The 10,861-nt window shown below is 37.3% G+C and overlaps 1 long non-coding RNA gene across 2 annotated transcripts in view; it reads left to right on the forward strand.

Moving 5' to 3' along the window:
- The first annotated feature begins 311 nt into the window (after nucleotides 1-311).
- LOC136286071 (uncharacterized) overlaps nucleotides 312-10,861 on the forward strand; it is a 19,112-nt gene continuing 8,562 nt past the window's right edge. The window contains exons 1-3 of one of the 2 annotated variants that reach the window (XR_010719728.1): nucleotides 312-382; nucleotides 5,867-5,944; nucleotides 6,680-8,514. This is a non-coding gene — a long non-coding RNA (uncharacterized lncRNA). Of the gene's footprint in view, nucleotides 383-5,866; nucleotides 5,945-6,679; nucleotides 8,515-10,861 lie in introns of those variants that run through there. The other variant, XR_010719729.1, reaches the window with a different exon arrangement.

The raw sequence follows: 10,861 nt of genomic DNA on the forward strand, positions 1-10,861 counted from the left end.
GGCAGTACAACTACAAGAATCTCGACCAAGTCGAGATGCCTACTTTGGATTAAGCTGACTAGCTTTCTCATCCCACTGACTCTATTGACTAGGGCCTATTATTGCAGTCTAGATGTTAAGTTCAGTTGTAGGAAACAGTCCAGCTACAGAGCTGAAGCCTGTAGGAGAAGGGAATACAGGTGACCTCGCCCCTGACAAGTAACAGCTGTGTTAATTACCCAATTCAGCCTTGCCCCTGATGAGTCACAGCTATATCCAATAAAGACAAGTGTGATAAAAGGGAGTGGGTTAACTAGTGAGAGAAGAACCATGATCCTTGAGGAAGAGGGAATGGGAGGCTCATGAAGAAGAAGGATCCTGGGGAGAGAATCACTGCTGTGAGGTCAGTGTGGGTCTGCAGTTAGAGCCTGTTTTTGGAACCTGCAGTCACAGCCTAGCTAGGTAAAAGCCTGTAGTCAGAGGCTGCAAGGGAAACCTACAGTAGGAGCTTGCAGCAGCCAGAGTTACTGGATTGTTGGAGTCAGGATGGCTGAGCTGTAAAGATGAATAAACCAGGGCCCTTTTCATGCTGTGATAAAGAAGAACTCTGTGCCTCAGCTCATTTTTACCCTTTAACAACAGGCTGCTAACAGAAGCCTTCCCTTTCTGATAAGCCTGTGTTTCTCCAAAGGCTTGAGGAGTGAAGTAATGAATATTTTGAAGAGTTCACTGTTTCCTACTTTAAAAACACGGAGAATCCACAGGTTAAACAACCTATTTCATTCATTGTTAAAGGCTGTGAAAGAACTGTGAAACTGTCATGCCCCTGAGGGCATCAACAGTCCTAAATGTTCTTGTCCAACCCCCCAGAACTCCCTCAACCCTGCCCAGGACTCCATATCAACCTCCAGGCACCACCAGGTGCTGCCTTAGAAATGCCACACTTCCTGACAGCCCTGCTCAGCAGAGTATATTGATTTCAGCTGTACATGATTTTTTTCCCCCTAATATAAGGTGTGGTAATATTCAATATTTTCGTGTCTAACCCATTCATGGAGCTCTACCAGAACCTCTCTCTGACATGCCTAGCGTTCAGCAGGTCTTAGAAGACAAATACTACTTTCTTTATTTGATGAAGAAATGTCTCCTTCCTCCCCCCGGCTGACATGAGAAAATATGACTACTCTGTGATGACAAGTTATGTCAAATTTGTTAGTACACAGAACTTCAAAACTATATAGAACTTGATTTGTTTTGGGTTTTGGTGGGGGTTTTTTGTTTTGTTTGTTTGGGGTTTTTTTGGGTTTGGTTGTTTGGTTTTTTTTTCCCTGAAAGAAAACAAATTGATCCCTGGTACTACTTTCTTTTAAAGATGTTTATTAAAAGAATATCTTGCACTAAAGTAAAATTTCTTTCAAGTTGAAGTTGCATTAAAAATTTAACATTCATGTGTTTTTTTATGCTTGGACATAATCATAAAATCTGCTGCTGCATAAGCAGAAAATGTATCACTTATTGTGTTACATCAAATTCACTAAATAATGTATTTTTAAAATACACAAAAGATATTGCTTACTCAATATATTGAAACTATATAATAATGATGTAAATATCAAATTAGGATATATATACCCACAGCTCACTTACGTTCCCTAACTAAAAGAATAATAAAGACATTTTTTTCATAGTGCAGTTGAACTGACATTGGTAATATATTTTAGGACCCAAGCTTTAGATAAAAATAATGTATATTATTGTGACAGAAATTAACATAAGAATACGTTAATGACAAAATGTTGTAAAAATACTGATATAAATTCAGTATTTTTTATAAATAAATGTTATAATTCCCCTTCTCTATTTCACTCATCCAGGACAAGATATGTGTCATGATGTCATTTAAAAGGTAGCTAGTAAATTATATTAGAATTATTCCCCTGTTTATAGACCTCATCGAAAAGAAGTTGTGCAGCATGAATTCTGTGTAATATTTTAATTCTTTATATGTATGCAGGGAATAATTTGTATAACTTAAATTTAAACATCTGTCTCTTTCCTTTAAGTAACACAAATTAGACCATTCTTTTACTCTTCAGAACCGGTTTCAAATCACAGTCTGTAATGAAAGTGATATAAATGGAGATAAAGACCATTACCTATACATATCTTACATGACACAATAGTACTGAAACAAATGAAGAACTCAGTGGAGGAAAAAACAGCCTTTGAGAAAGCCATAAAAATACTAGTGTGTGATTAAAAAAAAAAAAAAAAAATTAGGCAATATTTTAAAAGAATTTTCTGATGGAGATATAGATAGGGTAGAAACAGTAGTTAAAAAAAATCAATGTAGGAAATAAGACATTCCTGTATCCACTAAATGCAGTGATTATAAATATGGTATCATATATTCATACATTTACAGCCTAAAACGAAACATAGTGAATTCTATTGTATGTAAAAACTGCAAGTGAAGATGGAAAAAAAAACCAAAAACAAACAGGAAACATTTTATCTCTTTCTGGTTTTTTTTTTTTTTTTAGAAAGCCTCCTAAAGTAATGCCTTTTTAAAAGTTTAGTATTACCTTTCTTTATTGCTTTAATTAGCAGTTATTATAAACCTATTCATGTTAGTGCAATGTATTATAATACAAATCACATGCACAAAAGTTGTGGCTTTTGAAATTTAATTTTGAATGGAAAGTCCATTTGTGGCCTCATATCTGCATACTTAGAGTCAATGTATCATACCAGCACATACAAAACCTAAGACTGAACATGTTGCTTAGTATTTTTTTTCTTCAAGTAGCCTGATGGGTTTTTTTTTCCTTCAAGGAAGTATCTTGCTCAAGTATCATTCAATAAATAAAGTATATTACTATGCAAAGTATATTCCTCCAGGTGAGGAAAAAAAATCTCTTACCAGGAAACACAACAAAGTAAAACTAGTCAGCAACTTGAAGTACTAATAAAAGTAGTTAATCCCATTGGAGTATTCCTTGATGAAGGATGATTTAATAATAAAGGTTAGAGAAGTTATTTCAAATAATTACTCTATACAAAATACACAATTTTACTGACTGTGCATAGGTATGCAGGATTTTTGCCTTGCTTGAATATTTCTGGAATATGGGAAAGTGATATTAGGTATATGAAATTTTTACTTTGTTTGAACTGAGTGTCAGTCTATATCCTTGCACTGGAAAGAAAATTACAGACCCTTGAGGTTTTGCACATTGTTTTGGTTTGAGTACAGTTTTTATCTGCATCATTTTAAATTATGTTCCTATCATATTGGTGGAATCACAACGCAACTATTCTCTTGTCCTGAGAATTTGCAATTTATGACCCCTCTCTTAATGAGTAAATTATCCATGCCTCACCCTGAGAATTCCTCCATTAGATGTCACAGTAAATATTTAAAATTATTTATTTTCTTTTTAATAATACATTGTATTTATAAAAATTTTTTTTTTTACGTACATTCAAGAAATACTCAAATCCTTGTCCTGGTTTTGGCCAGCACAGGGTTAATTATTGGTGTAGCCAGGAGGGGCCATAGTCACTGCCAGGGGCAGGGGGAAGGAAGTCTTTTCCAGGTTGAGGTAGCATTACAATGGTCAGGTAATGGTGAACATTTGTATATGAATCACTCACCTCTCTTATACATTTTTGTTAATAATGTTGCTGCTGCTAATGTTCCTTTTCATATCTCATTGCTGTTTCCTGGAAATTGTTCTTACCTCCAGCTGTGATCTTCACCTTTTGTACCTCCAATTCCCCTCTCCATCCCTCTACAGAGGGAGGGGAAGATGAAGAGTAGAAGTGAGTAAACAGCACAAGTTTTGGACTGCTTTCTGTGGGAATACTAAATTGAAGAATGCCAGTCCTAAAAAGAGCAAAGAGTGGTACCTACTTTGTGCAGCATTAATGACTTTTACAGTCTCTCAATTACAGGTTTTAGAGACAGAACAAGGAGGAAAAATTGATGAGGGTAGTAAAAGAGTAACTTTGTCTCTGTTGGTTATTCAATTAATGTTGGCTATCCAACATCAGGAGAAATGAGGAACACAGAAAACTGGATTTGAGGATGTGAGTTCTCTGAGATGAAACTAAAATCAGCTGGAGGTTTTGTTCAGCTCATGTGGTCTATTTTCCTGCATTTGCCTGATGATCTCCAAAGTTTCTTGCTTTCTGTGTAATGACTTTTCAATTGTCATTTCAATTGCTGACTTCATGAGACAGGAAGTAAAGATGTGTTCCCTGATTACCTGAGATGACTCCTGCTAAGGCAGCAATGTCCTTTTTAAAGAGTCAAGCCCTGTGCCAGTAAATAAAGAATGTCTTTACAGAAAGCAAACAGAGAAAGTAGGCTTCTGAGCCAAAAGATCTTGAAGCAATATTAAAAAAAAAAAAAAAAAAAAAAAAAAAAGGAATGAAGAGTCCTTTTTTCTCTTCAGTTAGCTTTTGCCTTTCACTACATCATAGTCACTCTATGTGTATATACCTATCTCCTTCTTGTAAATTATACTAGATTTCTAGCAGAAATTTTTGACTATAACATAAACCATTGATGTAGTACTCTACAGATGGCACCATATATCTTCTACATTTGCATATGTTCAACTTCTGTTTTGATAACAAGGAAAGACAGAGTTATTAAAGCTGTAAAAAAAGCTGCATTTAAAAAAAAAAAAGAGCAAAGAAAGGTGTTGCTTTTTGAGTTGAGCAAACATAAGGATTAGGATGAAATAAATGTAGAAAACATCATAAATTTTGTTCTGACAGAATGGATCCTATGCAGATCGTAGGTACAAATTGGATGTCTCAGATTAGCTTCCATTCTGTGTGATTAGTGTCTCCCTTTCCCTCTAACAGTGAGCTCTGAAAAAAGACGGTCTAGCTACTTAGAACAAGGCAGAGGATTGAAAAGTGTTTGGTTTTCAGAGACTAATGCACAGCTCTAGGTGAGCAATAGGTCACAGTTAGTTGGCTTTATCCCAGACATTTTCTTTTACATTTTTTTCATTTAGTAATTCATGCTTAATAGCAGAGTTTAAAAAGTATAGATTTAGTCTAGATCTTTTATAAACATCACTGATTCATTAATAAAAAACCTCTTTTAATTAAAAGAAAACATGTATTCTAAGTTTTAAGCAATATTATATATAATTTCTTTGAATGTGATAATCTTTTCTTCTAGAAGCTCTAACTGAAATTAACCCAAACCTTTTCTTTATTACATTCAGTGATCTATACACATACTGGATGTAGTCCAATTCAAACATATTTGAAGGATTAAAATAAAAATTGGTTTGGGGATTTAAACACCTGTGAATTATGACAAAGCTTAAAGACATTCTGTGATCATACTGGAAGCCAATACCTAAGTTCTGAGCATGCTTTGAGGTTCAAAATGAGCCTCCACTGGCTGACTGATTTTAAGGATTAAGTAAAACTTGGTGTGGAGAAGTCCTCTATAAAATACCCTGAAAGACCAAGATTGAGATTTGTGATGTCTAACATGACATTAGAATGTGTCCATATCTCTAAGCCAGCAATTTTCAGTCTTTTTGTTATAATTAAAGCTAAAAAAATGTCACTGTCAGAATCTTTTAGAAGTTCCTGACTGGTCTGAGATTGGCACTTTAAGATCAGACCAACTGAATCCCAGAGATGTCTGCCTCTTTCCACTAGTATTGCAAATACCACATAATCATCAGGTTTAAAAGATGCCTAATTTAAGTGGACTGTCAGCCTTTATACTTACAAATTGCTACTGTTTTGTACTGTTTTTACTAAGAAGAAAAATATTACCTGTTAGCTTGTAAATTCTGAATATGCAGATAGGAAAACTGCTGAAATAAGCTTTTACCCTTGAAAGCAGGTTTCCCAGTAAGGCTGTGGACCATTTGGCCCTGGAGATTTTTAGAATTCAGCCACATGAAATCTTCAGAAGCTTGAGGTGAGCTTTGACATTTACACTGGTTTGAGCAGGAGGTCAGATTAGGTGACCTTCAAAGATCACTTCAACCAAAGACTTTCTATGGTTCTTAGAATAATAATGTCAGCTTCAGTAAATAGAACCCATGGGTGTTTGATTAATGCAGAGCAAAAAGACTGAAATAGAATACATGAGTTTTGCTGCATAAATATATTTTATAAAGCAGGATATTTATGTATATTTCAGTTTCCTTAATGTATGAAACATTCTACTCTTAGCGAAACCAGAAACTGATAAACCCATGATTATAAGTACAAAATGTGGCATAGAATGAGATTAGATATATGGTAATTAAGTCAATTGAGTTCAAAGGCTTTCTACAGTGCTTGAATGTAATTTGAAAAGGAAACTTTGGCCTTTGTTCTTTTCTGTGAGCCCTCATGAAAAGAATAATGAATTTTCATACAGGTTTTTATTCTTTTAGTGGGAGAAGAAAGGGAAGGATTTGGTTGAAGATTGTAGGATTGGTGAAATTTTCATATTTGACAATATGGTATTAAAATTTCTAGATATTTTATATTAAAAAGTGTTTTATTCCCAATCTCTAAAAGAATATTTGCCAAATAATATTTAATGTTCTTTCATATTTCTGAAATATCAGGAATAGAATCATAATTTTAAAAATCTATTTTGAAAAAGACAAGGCAGAAGTGTATAATGGGGTTTTTTTGCCTCTGTATTCAACATTGATGACAGACCAAAAGGGTCGCAGTGCCCTGAGCTGGAGGACCATGACTGCAAGAATGAAAAACTCTCAACTGACCCTGACAATGAGGGCGATCTGCTGCTCCAGCTAGATCTCTAAAAATCTATGGGGCCTGATGGAATTCATCCAAGAACCCTCAAAGACCTGGTGGATGTCATCACAAAACCTCTCAATGATTTTTGAGCTATCTTGGGAATTTGAGGACATCCCATCCTTATCAAACCTGATTTCTTTTTATGACAGGGTAACCCAGCTACTTGATCAAGGGAAACCAATTGATGCAACTTTTTTGGATTCCAGTAAAGTTTTTGATACTGTCTCTCATAGAATCTTTCTGGAAAAACTGTCCAGCACACAGCTGGATAAACACATCGTGAGATGGAGGAGCAGCTGGCCCATGAGTCAGGCACAAAGGGTTACAGGGAATGGGGTGGAGTCAGTCTGGTGACCTGTTGCTAGGGGGGTTCCACTGGGCTCCATCCTTGGCCCCGTGCTCTTCAACATCTTCATAAATGGCTTGGACACAGGACTGGAAGGGACACTAAGCAGGTTCAAAGATAATACAAAAGTGGGAGGAGCTGTTGACTCCCTTAAAGGCAGAGAGGCTCTGCAGAGAGTCTGACAAATTAGAAGGCTGTACAATCACTGACTGTATGAAGTTGAACAAGGGAAAGTGCCAGATTCTGCACCTGGGATGGGGCAGAATGTATAGACAGTCTGGGGAAGGAGAGGCTGGAAAGCAGTGCCATGAAATGGAATGGAACTTGAGGGTCCTGGTTGATGGCAAGTTGAACATGAGTCAGCAGTGCCCTGGCAGCCAGGAGGGCCAACCCTGTCCTGGGGGCATCAGGCCCAGCATGGCCAGCTGGGCAAGGGAGGGGATTGTCCCCTCTGCTCTGCACTGGGGCGGGCTCACCTCCAGTGCTGGGGGAAATTTTGGGTGCCACAGTACAAGGAAGACATTAAACTATTAGAGTCCAAAGGAGGGCAAGAAAGATGGTGAAGGGCCTTGAGGGGAAGCTGTATGGGCTGAGGTTACTTGGTCTGTTCAGCCTGGAGGAGAGGAGACTGAGGAGAGACCTCATTGCAGTTACAGCTCCTTGTGAGAGGAAGAGGTGGAAGAGGCACTGATCTCTTCTCTCTGGTGACCAGTGACAGGACTCAAGGGAATGGCCTGGAGTTGTACAGGGGAGGTTTAGGTTGGATGTTGGACAAAGGTTCTTCCCCCGGGGGGTTGTTGGGCACTGGAATAGCCTCCTCAGGGCTATGGTTACAGCAGCAAACCTGACAGAGCTCAAGAAACATTTGAGCAATGCTCTGGGGCACATGATGTGGGGGATGGTGATGTGCAGAGCCTGGAGCTGGACTTAATGATCCTTGAGGATCCCTTCCAAGCCAGTATATTTTGAGTTTCTGTGAAAGAGATTGTAGATCTTATATCTTTCAATTTTCACTTGCATTTCCAAAATACTGACATCTTGCTTCTCAATTTTTATCAGAAAATTACATTTTTTTAAAATGGATGATGTTATTTAATATTATAATCTAATTTAAGACAGTAGCAAACATTAAATGCTGTAATGTCTTTAGAGATACATATTCCTATCTCTTCAATCACTTTTTGTTATGAAATATTCAAAAGTAGAAATCTAGGACTTGATTTAGCCTATCTAAATATAGGTATTTGGTGTCATCCAGGGAAAGTGGCTGAGACAAGGTGGAAAATGTGGAATTTCAATTAGTAGATTTGCCACGGATAATCCTGTGCTGGAAGGCTTCGGTGAAGCATAAAGTGACAGAAATTGTAGAAAGGCTCTTTGACTGTTGGCTGAAGATGAATTTGTCTGAACAATTAAATTTATTTGTATCCAAATATTTTTTCTTATACCATTTCTGAAAGAGAATGGGGGAGCAGGACAGGAAGAAGATCTATACACATAAATATTCCCCCTTTGATAAGCAAAATCTATGAATCCAGTAGGTAGGACTTGGGCACTTTTAATGAGTAACATATTGCAAACAAATTCAACACAACAGCATTTCTAAGCAGACTATCATATCCAATAAGGTAATGCTGCTCTGGCTGTTAATGAGCGTACACTAGTGATTACCAAATAATATTAGGAGCTCTTGCCATATGGAAAGTTATCTCCAGTGTTTGCAAGGACTTCACCCAGCTGTCACTGAGAAGTGGCCAGGAGTAGAATTACTCTGTTTTCAATCTGTTGGGGAACATCAAAGGCAAGATACCATCAACATGGAATATTGTTTTTCAGTATTGCATCCCATACAGATAAGAAACTGTTGCAGACAGTCACTTTTGAACTCTTATATTATTCCACCTTGAACTGTCCATTTCTATAATTAATCATTAGTTTCAAAAGGAAAAGAGAATACAGAAGTCACACTATTGACTGCGTATTCCATAAAGCTCTGCATATGCCCAAAGATGATCTGTCTAATATCTCAGTGGCTGCACATTTTGTCCTTATGTAGCACTTTCCATGCAAAGGTCCAAAAAGAGAGGTTTTTTGTCATGAGAGAAATCATGAAATGCATTGAATCAAGGGTATTTAGAATTAATGAAATACATTGAATCAGGGGTGTTTTGCTGCCACAACCAGGGGCACAGATTTTCAGTATGTGAATATATGTTCCAGGAAAATCCATGCTTTTAATCCTTGGTTTCAGAGACACCTAAAGGTTGTGTCTTTGTTGGTAAAACTTAGTTTTGTGGTAAGATCACAATGGTTCCACATTAGGGTAAGAGAGGTCACAGGAAGGGAGTTAATGTTAAGTGGTAGTGCTGCAATAGCCTGGGAACAGTGAGTAGGAGTGCTCTGGAGGAAAATGCAGATACAGTTAGAAAGGAGTCAGTGGCAGTTTTGCAGGTTTTAAAATATTAGGAATAGTGCACCTTAAGTAGTGTCAGGTGACTGAAAACAAAAGGATGAGTCAATGTAGTTTCTTGGCCCATGGGAACCCCTAGTTTGTGGGGCGAGTTTCTCTTCCTCAGTCTTGATCTCTTGTATGTTGTCTTATTTGACAGTCTGTCTACATTGTGTCTTGCTACTGTGACCTCCTGATTACTTTGTCTGCTGCTGTAAGCTGCTTTGAGCCTTGCTCTGGAAGCCATATTTATAATTATAGAAGGTATAGTTTTAATGGAGAGCTCACCAGAAGTCAGAGAAAGGGTGATTTGAAAAGAGAAGCTAAAAGAAAAAATCAGGAAATCTGGAAAATGCAGGGACTATGGAACTGCTAAGCAGATTTGAACGTGTTTAATAAATTTTCTTTGCTCTGTCATTGGATCAGAATATGAGACAGTAGCACACTGGCATCATATTTTCTGAGAGCTATTTGTTACTGGGAGCACCATGCTTGCTCTGTGAAGGTGTGCAGGTGGAAAACTGAGCCCTGGTCTGAGATTTGGCTGTTTGAACTGCCATGAGTGTCTGGGCAGAACATGCAAATTTACTGGGCATGACAAATAATGGAGCAAGTACATAACAAAATTATAGATGGTGCTAAGAGGAATGAAAAGATTTCACAGATGGCTAAAGGAAATCATGTGAAAGATAGCCAAACTTTACAGATATTTGGAGAAGAGGTTTAAGGCTCTTTTGGAGAACAGTGTCTTGAGGAGGGAGTGGTGCCTAAGTTGCTATATCAGCAAAACGATGCATGAAGAAATCATTGTATCTCAGTAAGTAACAATAACAAAACTTTTTCATCCAAAGCAGGGTAAAAAACTGTCTTGTGAAAGATATTAAAATTCTATTGGATCTTTTCCTGTAGATGGATATACAAAAAAGTCTACAGACTGTTAGGTTGAAGTTTGAGAAATTATATATATAAAAATATTTAGCTGCTATCTTTGTCCCCAAGCGGAAATGATTCAAAATTTCTTTCTCTCTCTCTTTCTCTCTCTCTTTCTCTCTCTCTTTCTCTCTCTCTTTCTCTCTCTCTTTCTCTCTCTCTTTCTCTCCCTCTTTCTCTCTCTCTCTCTCCCTCTTTCTCTCCCTCTTTCTCTCTTTCTCTCCCTCTTTCTCTCCCTCTTTCTCTCTCTCTTTCTCTCTCTCTTTCTCTTTCTCTCTCCCTTTCTCTCTCCCTTTCTCTCTCTCTATTTCTCTCTCTCTTTCTCTCTCTCTTTCTCTCCCTTTCCCTCTTTC

This window comes from Chamaea fasciata, unplaced genomic scaffold, assembly GCF_029207755.1.
Source record: "Chamaea fasciata isolate MVZ Bird 193981 ecotype frontalis unplaced genomic scaffold, bChaFas1.0.hap1 SCAF_2, whole genome shotgun sequence".
NCBI classification, from domain to species: Eukaryota; Metazoa; Chordata; class Aves; order Passeriformes; family Sylviidae; genus Chamaea; species Chamaea fasciata.